Source organism: Procambarus clarkii, chromosome 69 (genome assembly GCF_040958095.1).
Source record: "Procambarus clarkii isolate CNS0578487 chromosome 69, FALCON_Pclarkii_2.0, whole genome shotgun sequence".
In the NCBI taxonomy this organism is placed as follows: domain Eukaryota; kingdom Metazoa; phylum Arthropoda; class Malacostraca; order Decapoda; family Cambaridae; genus Procambarus; species Procambarus clarkii.
In genome coordinates this window covers 25,501,432-25,517,250 of record NC_091218.1, presented here as the reverse complement: position 1 = coordinate 25,517,250, position 15,819 = coordinate 25,501,432, and the positions used below count along the sequence as shown (strand labels likewise).

The 15,819-nt window shown below is 47.1% G+C and overlaps 1 protein-coding gene across 3 annotated transcripts in view; it reads left to right on the top strand.

The window, feature by feature from the left end:
- The first annotated feature begins 218 nt into the window (after positions 1 to 218).
- LOC123772177 (uncharacterized) overlaps positions 219 to 15,819 on the top strand; it is a 68,838-nt gene continuing 53,237 nt past the window's right edge. Inside the window, exon 1 of one of the 3 annotated variants that reach the window (XM_069311293.1) lies at positions 219 to 426. The gene's annotated coding sequence lies outside the window, so the exon portion shown is untranslated. Of the gene's footprint in view, positions 489 to 15,819 lie in introns of all 3 variants that reach the window. The other 2 variants (XM_069311292.1, XM_045765229.2) reach the window with 2 other exon arrangements.

The following is a 15,819-nucleotide window of genomic DNA, read 5'->3' as shown; positions in this document are numbered from 1 at the left end:
GTACCCACTCTATAAGCTGTTAATTAAAAAATTAACTAAAAAATCTATTAATAAAATAAATTTATTAAAATATTAAATTAATAAATTAATTAAAAAATCTATTAATAAAAAAAACATTTTAAAGGCAACAATACGTCCATCCAAGATCTTTAGTTTAATTCATTTACTATGCCCCCCATGATCCAAGCTAATATAATGAAATTTACCAAATGTTGTGGACCAAAGAAAGTGGGCACACTGACAGCATCACAAGCGAGCACTTGACGCTGAGGCCACAACAATCACGTGTGCTCAGCCTCAGCAACCTTCGTCGGTGCACAGTCATCTGGAGGACAAACCCTTCATGCAAACTGCACTACTATCAAAAAGAAGAGAAGAAGATCCTTCGTCACCCCTAAATCAACAACAACAACCTTCACGACAGCTGCACGTACTATAAAGAAGTAGAGGTCGTTGTAATAGTAGCAGTGAATAAGAGGTTCTTAAAGGTACTGTGAATATGTATGTATGTATATGAAGCAAAAGACAAAATCGGGAAAATCGCATTTGTGGCAGGTTGGAATAATTTTTTGGTACCTGACAAAAGTTGCCTGAATTTACCTGAGGGCCACTATCTTTGCTAATCTCGACGAGGACAGGAAGCCGGCCGCTTGTCAACAATCACTCTTATTTGTCTTCATTTTATCGAGCCGGGTTTTAAAATTTAGAAAGTGCTTTGACATTTTGAATTATTATGTATGGGTTCGGCGGGTAGGCGGTTCCATGCGTTTATAACTAAATTTCTTCCAATTTGTTTTAACTGAATTTGCCTGAGGGCTACTACTACTAGTGACCTCTATGAGAACAGGAAGCTGGTGGCTTGTCAAAGGACACTCTTCACCTCCTTCAAACATTTATGTGGGTGATGGGATGTCATTCAATCTTTCTAGTGTGAACACTGATGTAAAGTATTCATTCAGAGTGTTTGTTGCCCCTTTTATCATCCAATATAACTTGGTTAGTCTCATCTTTAAGTGTCCTACAGAGAGTCCTTAGTTTTGATTTTACCTCGTATATATGCAAAGAATGATTTTGGATCTTACTTTATGTTTTGAGCAAGTTTTCTTTTGTAGTTTCTTTCATTATAATAATAATATTTTATTCAGGAAAAGTACATACATAGATGCAGAGTTACAAATATACTGTTGGATTTATAGATAGAGCATACAGTACTATGCTCTAAGTTCTCCTTCTCCTAAAGCCACTAATACGCATATAGCGTTTCAGGAGAGGTTTGGTGGAGAAAACACTTAGACTAAAACTTAATGGTAATTGGGAGTAAGGTATTAATTGTGTTAAAAAAAGGAATAAAAAAAAAGAAAAAAAAGGGAACATGGCAAAAATCAGCAATTGTACAAGTTGGTCAACAAACAGCATTGTTTAGAATAGCAAGACATGGGTTGACATTTAGGGGGTAAGGTAGGTTACATGGAGTTAATTAGGTAGTACTTAGTTCTATTATTAAACTGGGTGAGAGAAGCACAGCCTTTGACATGATTAGGGAGGTCATTCCACATTCTGGGTCCCTTGAGTTGTAGAGCATTTTTAGTTTGGTTAAGTCACACTCTTGGAATATCAAATAGGTATTTGTTTCTGGTGTGATGCCCATGGGTTCTGTTACAACCTTCTAGGAAACTTTTAAGGTGAGGATTGACATTGCAATTAAGAGTTTTAAATTTATAGAAAACACATAAGGATTTGCAGAGACTTAATATCTAACATATTAAAAGATTTGAGTAAAGTTAGATATTGTTCTAATAGCAGCTTTGTGTTGAGTAATTAGAGGACATAAATGATTTTGTGTAGTAGAACCCCAAGCACAAATACCATAATTGAGGTAAGGATAGATGGGAGAGTAAGTAATAGAACGTCACCAGGGCAGGGCGAGGTACATAATATATGATCTTAGAAAGAATGCCAACATTTTTAGAAACTTTTTTTGCTATATTTCGAATGTGTCCCGGGAAATTCATCTTGTTATCGATGAGAACACCAAAGAATTTACCATCTACTCGATTACTAATTTGGATATTGTTTATTTTTAGATTAATTTTATTTGAAGATTTATTGCCAAATAAACTATAGAATGTTTTGTCAATGTTAAGGGTGAGTTTGTTAGCAGTTAGCCAAAGATGGACTTTATTTAGTTCAGTATTCACAGTGACATTTAGAGCAAGAGGGTGAGGACTGGAGAAAATGAAGGTTGTGTCATCAGCAAATAGAATTGGTTTGAGGTGTTGAGAGGGATGTGGAAGGTCATTAATGTATATGAGAAAGAGGACAGGGCCAAGTATGCTGCCCTGAGGAACACCAACGTTGATGGGTAGGGTGGGAGAAATGGAATTATTCACAGAAACATTCTGGAGCCTGTCAGTAAGGTAAGACTGAAGATATTGGTGGGAGTGACCTCTGACTCCATATTGATGTAATTTAAGAAGGTTTTTATCAAGTGCTGCATGTATCAAGCTAATCATACTAATAAGTGCATCGTTATACTTTTTTTGGGTCTGAAGCCATATTGGCAAGAGCTAGGTATATTGTGTTCACTAGTGCTGTATGGATACCGGAATACCATCTCAAGCAGGGATGGCGATTACCAAACCAACTATCTGTTTTCACAGCTGAATTATATGCCTTATATCAAGCTCTCCAAATAATCACAACATTACCAATCGGGACATATACAATCTGCAGTGACTCCGAGAGTGCGATTCAAGCCATTACATACTCTTCAACAACGTGCAAGGAGTTTGTTTACTCATATGTCTTCAACTTCTTCATGAACACCGATTAAACGGTTATGATACCTCTATCCAATGCGTCCCAGAACATTGTGGTATTCTCCATAATGAACTAGTAGATCAACTAGCCAAAGCAATGCACAACACATCTCACATTACCCGTCATCCAATCCCCCATGTTGCACGTAAAGGAGCCTTCAAAAATGCCATCACCCAAGATTTTGCGACGAAATGGAAAACGTCATGCTCACCCTTATACTATGGGTCCATAAAAAAGAAACGGGAAACTTGGAAACATGTGAGATATAAAAGCAGAGAAATTTATCTAGTGATGACCAGATTAACACTTTCGCCCGGGCATGACGCAGCATTGCGTCATCCGTTTACTGTCGGTGATGCCGGGGATGATGCAGCATTGTGTTATCCACTTCAAATAATCGCCAAAAATCAGGTTTTTATCCGATTTTTTGGGGACTGGTTTTAAAATGCGCGCCGATGTCTTCCCATTTTCCTTGTAGCGCCTTGTGGCCCGCAGGCGGCTCGGCACATGCTGTCGGCCCATTGTTTTCGCTCCACTGTTGTGACCAATGTCGCCTCCCCTCACATCTCAAACGTGTGAACATTTCGGCTATTTTCCGTGGCTATATTTCTTACTGCGGCTTTAGAAACTATCTACGCTTACTCCACAATGGATAGTGATCATGAACAAGGCCCTTCCAGGAAGAAATTTGCGAAAGAAAGGCTTGAAAAGGGCGGGAATTGGGAGTGTAGCTGGAAGGCATCTGAGCGCTCACTCGCGGCTAACGCGTGGCCCGTCTTCAACTCGTCGGCGGTTGGAGCGTGACCAGGTTTTCTGTGGGGAGCCCCGGAGGCTCCCTGGAGCTTATCGGGCTAATGTATGTTATGTTAGACCGGGACATTAGCTAAGGAGTTCAGACCTACCAGGGACCAGTGCCAGAACCTGGCCCCTTCAGAGAGGTTTCAGGGAGCAATGGCCCTGGAAAACCCCATATGGTTGGGGGTTTTCCTTATCTGCCATCGACCGGGGTTAGGCACCCAGAAAGGTAGGCGTAACAAAACAAACCCCACATGGTAAGAAACTACAACAAAAACCGAACAGAGAGGTAGAAAACTCCCTACAATCCCAAGGAAACTAGCAAACAAGCAAACATCACACTTTACTGCCGCGCCGATCGTCCGCGCAGCCCTCCCCACCCCGGGAGGGGGAGGGGGGAGCCCCGGACCTACCGCGCCGGCTGCCAAGCTCCAGTTCGTTCGCTAATGTCAACCGGGATTGACGCTTCTCTGGCCTCAGTTTCCTAGGCGGTGTTTGCCTTGTGTGGCGTTCACTGCCGTGTGTTGTGTTGTGCAGTGGCCAGGAGTACTTCATCAGTGCCGGGGCTGCATGTGCTTAGTGGCTGACTTCCCTAAGCGCCCTGTGAGTAACAGGGCGCTTGATAACCCTTGCGTAACAGGGTTACCTTCCCTGGGGCGTTCGGGAACCATTCCCGTAGAGGTTCTTGCTGCTCGGCATTTGCCTCGCCCTTGGGGCCAGCTGGGGCTTGGGGCCCTTGTTTGGCCCTGGGTAGGGATTGGTATTGTGCTGGTTAGGGCGTCAAGGTGTTGCGCAGCCTGCCACCTAAGCGGCGGCCGGTTTCTGTTGCCTCTGGAGACGGTGTACTTTTGCGGGGTTTTTCTTTTGTTTTTCATTTTTCATGCCTGGTGGGGGTCTGCCTAAGGTGGTTATAGTTCCACTGGTAGTGTTTGGCGGCCCTCTGCTAGGCCCCCGTGCTTGTATACGTCTCAGGGGTTTTCAGTGCTATAATCTACCCTCTTGTTATGTTTGGGTTTCTTAACCGGTTAGCAACACCTTGCCCGGGCTTCCCGTAGTTGTTACCCTACGGGCCCTGGAAACCCCTGTCTGGGCTCGGGGGACCATTGATTGTGTCTTCCGGGTTCCAACCCATCTTGTACGGGATCGTTGGTTGCTGTTCCCTTGTCTCCGGGTGACAGTCGCCATTTTTACCTCCGTCATGCTGCCTGTTGGGTCACTGACACCTTGACCCGGAGTCTTGCGAGTGATTCTCTGCTTGTTCTCCAGTACTCTCCTGATGTTATTACTGTTCAGAGTACAGGCGGCATCCGTGTTGCAAGCTAGGTTAGGTTGCTGCAACATGCTAGGTTGGTTTCCCACTCGAATGCCCCGTGGCCGCCCCGTTTGGTTAGGTGCTGCTCGCCCCTTTCTCTCCATGTTCCCGGCTCCGGACCGTCTGCGGGTTTCGGGGTCGGGGCGGGGTTTAGTTGCGGCAGAGACTCGGGCGGTTTTCGGGGGCTGCCCCGTTCGGGTTGGGGACGGAGGTTTGAGCCTGTGCCTCCTGCCAAGGCTTCTGGGTCTTACCAGCGGCCCTTTCTTGTTGCCTTTCCTATGGACTCTTGCTTTTCTTTAAGGGCGCAGGGCTTGGAGGACGGCTCTGCCCCGGGGCCTCTGTTGTTGGTTCCCGGGGCTGTGGGGGTTGCCTGCTAGCAGTTCTGGGGCGGTTTTGCCCCTTCCGGGGTTTTTCTGCTGTTGGGCGACGTTTTTCGCCCATCCAGTCTGCTAGCTTCCCACATTTGCTGGCGTGTTTTTGTGTATTTAGCGTCAGTCACAGCCCCTGCTGGCGGCCATTTTCGTCTGCCGGTTTCACGGCGTTGCCACCAGGGCGGCGTTGCGGTTTGTTTACATGCGTCTGGGTGTGCGAGCGAGCGTCTCTGGTGAGTTTTCAAATTTTTGTCAGGGTTTTTGTTCTCCTGTTGTCGTTTCTTTGTTTTTCTGGTGTTGCCTGTTCCTCTGGGAACGTTTGGGTGTTCATTTTGGGTCTGAGCCTGTGGGTTTAGGCTCAGTGCCCCTGGCTGGTATGCTTGCTCCCACACCTTGCCCCTCGGTTTTCGGTCTGTTGGGACCGTTTTCCCAGGGCGTTCTGCTGGGGTCTGTGCTTTGCCTTTCAGTGGTGTTCTCCGCCGGCAAATGTGGTGGTTTGGGCTCCCCCTGGTTCGATTCTGGGTTCCTTTGGGTTCCTTGGTTTCGTTCTGGAGGTTTCTTCCTCTTGGGCCCCCTTTTGTGGGTTCAGGGGACTTTGTTTTCTCGTGTGACCCGGTTCTGCCTTTTGGGGTTCCGGGGTCTTCCTGGCTTGCAGACTGATCTTTTTGGGTCTTGGCACATGTTGTGGTTGTGCTGGGACTTTGTGGTTTTGCTGTCGAGGTGGGCCTTTTGATGCAGGTTTGTGCCTTCTTTGCCTGCTCGGCGTAGTGCTCTCTGCCACTAGTCGGCGACTTGTGCTTTTACAATATATGTCCTCACCTAGTTGTGCTTGTGGGGGTTGAGCTCTGGCTCCTTGGTCCTGCCTCTCAACCGTCTATCAACAGGTGTATAGGTTCCTGTGCCTCTTGGGCTCTGTCATGTCTCCATGTGACATGGTATGGGGGTCAGCCTCGTTAATTGTGTGTGGAGTCACCACATTACTTCCTAGTGCTTTCCCGTTCCCATTCTGACACTAAAAAAAAAAAAAAAAAATCTGTGGCTCTTTTGGGTACTCAGTTTCCACCTGTGTCCCCTAGTGCGTGTGCCCCTTGTGTTACATAGCCTGTCCTTATCAACCCTGTCGATTCCCTTGGGTATCTTGACTGTGGTGATCAGGTCTCCCCTCACTTCATCTTCCAGCGAAGTGTGGTTTCATTCCCGTAGTCTCTCCTCATGACTTCGGTAGTGTACTTTTTCTTTCGGAAGGGGTTCTGTTCCCTTCTCTGTTGACTGGGCGCTGGGGGAGCAGCTTGCTCTGTTGCCTCTCGCTTTTTCCCGCTGTTGGTGGGCGCTTTGGGTTGTCTTCCGGCCTCTACTGGCGTCGGAGGACGGCTTCTCCCCCTTGGGGGGGGTTCAGAGCTGGCGGGGTGGGCTTCTTCCCCTGCACTTCGTCATTTCCTCTTCGTGGGTGCGTGGGGCGTGGTCGATCCGCCCCATCCTTCTGGGCTTCCCGTCTGCTCCTTGCAGTCATGAGCTTTTCCCGTCTGCAGTTCTTCTGGACTTCTTCAGTCTGCGCCCTGGATCCTCTGCCCTCCTTGGAGGACTGTTGTCTCCTGTTCGGATTCTGTTAGGGCCGGGTGCATGGATGGTGGCCCTGGACCTCCGGGTCACTTCTTGGCACGTTCCTCTCCAGTTTTTCTGGGGCTAGCACGGTTGGTGGTGGGGCTTCAGGTTTTTATTGCCTTCCCTATTTTGTCATGGGCACTTCGTATACTCTTTGCATCTTTACCGGATCTTAGTGCCCTGTCTGAGTCTGAGATTCGGTGTCTGGCCTACCTCGACGACTGGCTGGTGTGGGCTCCCAGTCAGTCCGCTTGTCTGCTCGCCAGGGGATGGTTCTTTCCAGATCGCCGGGTTTGGTTTCCAGGTGATCTGGAGGTTTTTCCATCTGTTTCCGTCCCGGGTTCGGACCTGGGCCTTGTTTACGGCTCTTGGGCCCCTCATTGTCTTCCCTCCAGAAGTGTTACTGCGGCTGTGGTCCCGCCTTTGGCTGTTCAGGAGGGGGTCCCGGGTTGCTCCGCGGTTGCTTGGGCGGTTGTGCGGGAGTCTGCACTTCGGCGTGCTTGTCTGCCCGCGGAGTCGGGTTTGGCTACGGCGTCGGTTGGTTCCTGCGGAGATTCCCCTTCCGCCTCTTGCATTCCTTGGGTTCCTCCGGGGATCTTGTGTTGGTGCTGCGTCACCAGCTTCCTCTTTGGGGTTTTCGGGGTTCCGTGCCTTGGCACCTCCCCGAGCCTTCGCTCGATGTGTTCACGGACGGGTCGTCTCTCGACTGGGGCTTTGTGACCAGTGCTCACCAGGTTGGCCGAGGTTGATGGAGTCTGTCAGTCGGGCTCACAGCACGGTTCGGGTGTTCCTGGCTGTCTGGTTTGCGCTTCGGAGGGTTTGGGTCACTAGGTACTCTACCATTCAGCTCTGTTTGGACTGTTCTCTGGTGGTTCTTGCCGGTACCACGGGTTTGGCTAACCGTGTGGTTCGTGTCCAGAGTGTGTCCTGCGTCCTGGCGGACAGCTGTCTCGGTTCATTCCTCTTCGTGGGTTGGCCAGTCGTCGCCGATTCGTTTTGTTGGCTCTGTCGGGCATATGGACTCCTGGCCATGGACGTCTTCGGGTCGGCGTGGTCTAGGCGTCGTCCATTTTGTGGCGCCCTTCCCACCTGCGAGGACTTCACGGTGGAGGCTTTCGGCAGGACTGGTCGAGGTGGGGGGTACCTGTTCCTCTTCTCCCGGTCCAGCTGTTGCTTCGGGTTCTGGCTCGGTTGCAGCCCATTCCCACGAGAACAGTCCTTATGGTTCCTTGGTGGCCGGCCCGGCCTTCTTTTCAGACGCTGCTTGATAGGTGTCCGTACCCGGGGCGTTTTTCCTGAGGCTTCGCCTCTTTCAGCAGGCCGAATCGGTCCTGTCCGTGACTGGTTCGGCCTTCTCCTTGGCTCTTCGCGTCTTGTATTTTGACGCGGGTATCACCATCTCTATGGTGTTCAGGTGGCTTTGTTGACGGTGTCCCGCCTGCGAGCTTCGTTTTGGAGACAGTATGACGTTTCTTACGTTTTCTCGTGTTTTGTTTCCCCTCCGGCCTGCTCATGCGTCGCCTGAGCCATCCTGGTCCTTGTTCAGGGTGCCTTCTTATCTTCCCCTCAGTTTGTGGTAGCCCCTTCGGTTCAGTTTCCTGCTCTTTGGTACTGGTGGTAGCTTTATAGGTGTGCAGCCTTTCTCTGTCCTGGCGCCGGTCGTGACGGCTGCTTTCCGGAGGGGTTCTTGGGGTATTGGTGCTTGATTGGTTTGGCCGGGGGGTGCGTCCTGTGTTGTCCGGTTGTGCTTTTTGCTGTTGCCGGCGTACCGTGTTTGGGGATGCGCTGTGGTTGATCCGGTTCCTTCGTTCCCTGTTTTCAGGGCTCGGGTCTCCCAGGTCGTCCGCAGTGTTTTCCTTCTTCCAGCCTGCGGTCTGTCTTTGCGCCCGTGCTGTTCAGACGTTTGCAGCTTTTGCTGCTGTGTTGGTGACGTCTCGGGCTCATTTCGGGCGCAGGGATTTGTGGGTAGCACGGGTTTTTGGCTGCCCATCCATATGTGCGTCTGTTCTTGGGCGTTCTTGTTGCCTTGGGTCGCAGGTTTGCGACAGGTTGTCTTGGCTTTGCGTTGCAGAGTTTGTGGCGGCCGCCTCCCGGGTTAGCCCTTTCTTTTTCTTCTCTTTGGGTATGAAGCTCCAGGGAGCCGTAGGGGCTCCCCACAGAAAACCAGCGTTGAATGTAATGAAACGCCATTTTCTGGGTGAGCCCCGGAGGCTCCCTGGAAACCCTCCCTCCCACCGGTCGGCGTTTTTTTCGCGTTGGTTGAAGCTTAGCTTCCGAACTGGAGCTTGGCAGCCGGCGCGGTAGGTCTGGGGCTCCCCCCTCCCCCTCCCGGGGTGGGGAGGGCTGCGCGGACGATCGGCGCGGCAGTAAAGTGTGATGTTTGCTTGTTTGCTAGTTTCCTTGGGATTGTAGGGAGTTTTCTACCTCTCTGTTCGGTTTTTGTTGTAGTTTCTTACCATGTGGGGTTTGTTTTGTTACGCCTACCTTTCTGGGTGCCTAACCCCGGTCGATGGCAGATAAGGAAAACCCCCAACCATATGGGGTTTTCCAGGGCCATTGCTCCCTGAAACCTCTCTGAAGGGGCCAGGTTCTGGCGCTGGTCCCTGGTAGGTCTGATCTCCTTAGCTAATGTCCCGGTCTAACATAACATACATTAGCCCGATAAGCTCCAGGGAGCCTCCGGGGCTCACCCAGAAAATGGCGTTTCATTACATTCAACGCTGGTTTTTTATTTTATATGCAAATGTTCCTCTAGAGAATTCTATTGCAAACCCATTGAGACCAAAATGAAAGACCTAAGACAAAAATTGAGGTGACCAGAGTGAAAATAGTGAAAACATTTTATCACGTTTGCTCGCTCCTGGGTAACTCGTTCGCACTTTCTCTGTTTGCTGCGGGTAATTAGCCGGGCTTCTGGAGTTTATATGCATTTAGTGCTGTAGAGAATTCTATTGCAAACACAATGATACCAAATTTAATATCGTAGGACGAGAATTAAGGTGACAAAGTTGAAGAGAGTATACACTTTTCAGAATTTACGCGCGCTCCTGTGACACCCTGGGGCCCAAATCGCACAGTTGAGGGGTGGCGCGCGGGGTACGCCAAAGAGTTAAGGCTGGGACACACCAAACTAGCAGCACACAGCTCTTAAGTACAGAACAGACATCAACGAACTCTGCATCCACTGTCAGGTGCCTGAAACAATCGAACACTATCTCCTTCACTGCTTCCGACATTATAGTGCCAGAGTAAATCTGAAACAAGTACTTATTTCACTTAAAATACCCTTTACCATCGAGCATATATTAGGAGGCGGTGACCACTCGTTACAAGAAAAATACCAAATAGTCAAAGCACTGGCTAAATATCTCCAGTCGACCAACAAATTGGGTTACATCTGACCTGCGCCACATTTATACCTGGCGCCACCAACAGCCAAACACAGAAAACAACTGCCTCGTTGCAGCATCATGGATCAGCTGACGCCATAAACACAACACACCGCCCTCTAGAAAGAGAACGGAGACGACTGTACAGGAGAAGGAAAAAAATAACGGAAATGCTTCGGCAGACACAACTATCACAAGCAAGGAAAACAAGCCTAAGCAGGGAGATTGAGGAAATAGAACAAACGTTGAAGCGATCATATGAGTCTGAGGAAATGGAATTGGAACAGAAAGCTATACAAGAGATAAGGAAAAATCCGAAATATTTTTTCACATACGCAAAATCAAAATCCAAAACCTCGACCAGTATTGGACCGTTAATTACAAATGAAGGTACGTACACAGAGGACAACAAAGAGATTAGTGAAATTCTAAGAAGCCAGTATGAGGCTATGTTTAGCACACCAATAAACAACATGAAAGTTGATGACCCAGACAGCTTCTTTATGAATGACATTCAAGCTGCAGATAATATAACGGATATTACCACAAACTCGGAAGACTTTGAAAGAGAAATTGATAATATGCCTATGCACTCAGCTCCTGGGCCTGACTCATGGAATTCAATATTCATAAAGAAATGTAAAGTACCAGTAGCGAGAGCACTCAGCGTAATATGGAGAAAGAGCCTGGATACAGGGGAGATACCAGCAGCACTTAAATCTGCAGATATAGCTCCGTTGCACAAGGGGGGGAGTAAAGCCTTGGCAAAAAATTATAGGCCAGTTGCACTAACATCACACATAATAAAAGTGTTTGAAAGAGTGATTAGGAATCAAATTTCTAGTTTTATGGAAAACAATGAATTGCACAATCCAGGACAACATGGATTTAGAGCGGGAAGATCCTGTCTGTCACAGTTACTCGACCACTATGACAAAATCACAGAAGCCCTAGAAGAAAAGCAAAATGCAGATGTTGTATACACAGACTTTGCAAAGGCGTTCGACAAATGTGACCATGGGGTGATAGCTCACAAAATGAGGTCAATGGGAATAACTGGAAAAGTAGGACGCTGGATACTCAATTTCCTGTCGAACAGAACACAAAGAGTAACAGTCAATCAGATAAAATCGAGTCCAAGCGATGTTAAAAGCTCTGTACCTCAAGGTACAGTCCTTGCACCGCTACTGTTCCTTATTCTCATATCTGATATAGACAAAAATACACGCCACAGCTTCGTGTCGTCCTTTGCAGATGACACAAAAATCAGCATGAAAATTACCTCTGCTGAAGACATTGAAAAACTACAAGCAGATGTCAACAAAGTTTTTGATTGGGCAGCAGAAAATAACATGATGTTTAACAGTGATAAATTTCAGGTACTCAGGTATGGCAAAAATGAGGATCTGAAACATAATACAGGGTACAAAACACAATCGAATCTTCCCATAGTAGAAAAACAGCATGTCAAGGATTTGGGAATAATGATGTCCGACGATCTAACGTTTAGGGAGCATAACCAAGCAAATATCGCGTCAGCCAGAAAAATGATCGGATGGATTACGAGAACTTTCAAATCCAGGGATCCCATCACAATGGTTGTACTCTTCAAGTCACTTGTGCTGTCCCGTCTCGAGTACTGCTCAGTACTCACTTCCCCCTTCAGAGCAGGAGAGATTGCTGAAATAGAGGGAATACAGAGAACATATACGGCACGCATAGACGAGATAAAACACCTAAATTATTGGGATCGTCTCAAAGCTCTCCAAATGTACTCTCTAGAAAGGAGACGAGAGAGATACCAAATAATATACACATGGAAAATACTGGAGGGTCAGGTCCCAAATCTACACAGTAAAATAACAACGTACTGGAGTGAACGATATGGAAGAAAATGCAAGATTGAACCAGTGAAGAGCAGAGGTGCCATAGGCACAATCAGAGAGCACTGTATAAACATCAGGGGTCCGCGGTTGTTCAACGTCCTCCCAGCGAGCATAAGAAATATTGCCGGAACAACCGTGGACATCTTCAAGAGAAAACTGGACGGTTTTCTAAGAGAAGTTCCGGATCAGCCGGGCTGTGGTGGGTACGTGGCCCTGCGGGCCGCTCCAAGCAACAGCCTGGTGGACCAAACTCTCACAAGTCGAGCCTGGCCTCGGGCCGGGCTTGGGGAGTAGAAGAACTCCCAGAACCCCATCAACCAGGTATCAACCAGGTAACCTACGGTGCGGCAAGTCACCCTCTAACACACCTCTGTTCTAGTCGCCGCTCCTCTGTCTACAGCACAACGCAACAAGCACTTTTGAAACTGTTATCATCCTCAACATAAACGCCTCTACCAACATCTGTACTGGTGCAGTCATCGGGAGGACAAACCCTTCATGCAAACTGCACCTACTATCAAGAAGAAGATAGTGTTTGGCTAGATAAGAGTAAAGCTGCTTGTAGATTAGTTTTTCAAAACTGCGAAAAGTGACGTTATTTTTAAGAGGACGGGTTGCTTGATCATGCGTCCTCTCCTGATAACTAACTTTAATTATGCACCCATACCAATCCTGTGAGAAGTGGTGGAAAGGGTTACAGAGACTCAAAATGGGTTCAGGAACTGAACCCCATAGTTCGTTTAGCTAAGCAAGTGACAATCTTTTGAAGCTGGTTACACAATTATTAATATTACATACACATGTACATATATATACAATCAAAATAAATATGATAACCATTGACATAACAAACAAGATTCTCTAATCTTTTAACCACCGTGCTGCGCCGAGTTTATTGTGAAATTCCCTTGGTGCGCATGAAATAAAGTGTTCCCAAAAAATTCTTTTTTCTTCGTAAAATGATAAATTCCCTTCCCTGAACATGTCTATGTAAAAATAAATACCAAATTCCACTTACTTTGGCTGTGGGGACGTGGACAAGGTGCGCTGTGACGTCATCAGGGCCTGGTCGCCCATACATGAATCGCCCAGACATGGTCGCACGGGCCATTCAAGCACTGGATGTTGCCACAAATATATTTTCAATTATTTATTTTATGAATTTCCAATGCGGTTTTATTTGCTTTTTTTTTTTATCGTATATGATGCATATTTGTGTCCTTTACAATATGTATACAGTAGAACATTCATAATGTACCATGGAACTGTGATACATGTCAGTAATGTGTCCACAATAAATGTTTGTCACAATATTACTTGTTAAAAATTCACTAAAATTACAGTATGTACAGTTTCACACACTACACAGTAACACACTGTATTACACACTCAGTACTTTGGAAGTGAGTAATAATCAACGAAGTAGTCCATGGTGCACAGCGCAACTTAGTTCTCGTTACACCAGGTATAGATAAATTTTCGCTTCCCGTTTCTTCATTCAGTGTGCTTGCAAATAGCACACTCACGTAGACCCTTGGCTTTAGTACTTGTAGGTTGTATGTAGCCAAGCTTGTGAAGCATAAGGTAGTATTGAAAAGATTATAGGAAAAGATCAATTTTCTTGAGGTTATCTTGAGATGATTTCGGGGCTTTTAGTGTCCCCACGGCCCGGTCCTCGACCAGGCCTCCACCCCCAGGAAGCAGCCCATGACAGCTGACTAACACCCAGGTACCTATTTACTGCTAGGTAACAGGGGCATTCAGAGTGAAAGAAACTTTGCCCATTTGTTTCTGCCTCGTGCGGGAATCGAACCCGCGCCACAGAATTACGAATCCTGCGCGCTATCCACCAGGCTACGAGGCTCCCCCTGTTAGGTAGTCTTGAAAAGATCGCTTTATATGGTCCCACACAGGAAGAGATTTAGCTGGCCTCAAAGAGTGTCCGTCAGTCAGGAAGAGATTCAGGTATTCTTGAAAATATCTATGGAAAACACCACAATGGAAGCCGCTAAGACTGTTCATCTATGCTACTTGTATCAGGTGCATCATCACTGAACGCAGAAAACAATTCATCTATGTATCATCTAAATAAATTGGAGATAGCATAGGAATTGCAAGGGTGACGCTCGGAGCTACAACTGGATACGCTCGCTGTATCGTCCTCATAGGGGCTGTATCACTTGCATCCAACCTTTGTGTTAGGTCTTTATTGCACCTAGCTTCACCAATATTATGACCCTTATGTTCTTCAAACAATAAGGTTTGAATTTCACCAACAGAGCGTTATCTTTCAACACTGCGTCGGAGAGGTGTTTGGGAGCCAAAGGCGCGTGTGCCACCCATGGTTGCTCATTCGGTACTAACCCAGCCAGCAGCCCTAGGGCATTCTTGGATTTTTCCCAAGATGGCTGCCTCTCACTGAAGGTCCTAAAAGTCCATTTCGTACACAACCAACCTCGTACACATTTAGAATGGGTACGGAAAAATCAAAAAGATTTTTCTATGTTGGCGCAGTTTCCCGCTGACTGAGAATACTGGGTTGGCGCAGTTAAGTGGGTAATAGATATTTTTTGTCCCGTATGAGTCCTTTGTTTTGCTGCTTGTTTTAATTTAACTCCTCAATTTTTTTTTAGATCTGATGATGAACACGAGAAGTATTGAAAATGTTATGAATTTTACCTAAAATTAAAGAAAAGTGTTAACAAGATGTTTGTTATGTCAATGGTTATCGTATTTATTTTGAAATTAAGATTCACAAAGGGAAAATCTATTACAGGTTTTATATTATACTATTATATACAATCATTTATGTAAATACATGTACATATCAATAATCATTCTGGGGGGAGCCCCTTCGGCTTCCTGGAACTACCCGGGCTGATATGAATATATTAGGCCTTGGCATCAGTCAAGCAAATGGTGTTCTAGGCCTACGAGGGACCATGAGCCAGAACCTGGCCCCCTGAGAGAGGCACGAGGAGCAATGACCTATAGAAACCCCCGTGTGGTTGGAAGCATTCCATGTCTGCCATTGACTGGATCAGGCACCCAGAAAAGTAGACGCCCCAAAACAAATCTGTCTGGTTAAAAAATTGCTACCGAAAGCAAAAGTATTGGTCAGAACTCCCCAAACAAAAAATGAGAAAATGAGCATTACGTCACAACCATCACTATGCTGCCGTCTGCACAGCTCCCCCTCCCCAAGGGGGCAGCCCCCAGACCACCCGAGCCAGCTATCCAAACCCCTAGTTCTGTGGCTGATGTGAGACCTGGCGGTCATGCGACTCTGACTCCAGACTTGTTTCATTGCTGTACCTTGTGGTGTTGTCCTGCCTGTTGGTGGTGTGCGAGCCAGGAGTATTTTCACCAGTACTCGGGCTGCATGTGTCTAGGGGTTCTCTTTCCTAGGTGCCCTGTAAGTACTGCCCTTGTGGCTTGGGATTGTTTTCCACAAGTTGCTTGGGATCTACCTCTGCCGTAGTCTGTTGCTGCTCGGTGATTGCTCGCCCTGGAATCAGCTGGGGTGTTTCATGCACCCCTGTTTGTTTGCCTTTGGGTAGGAGGTAGCTTCTTCACTGGTAGCTGCGCAAGGTACTGTGCAGCTCATTTTCACCATATAACAGCGGCCAACTCTGTTCCGCATG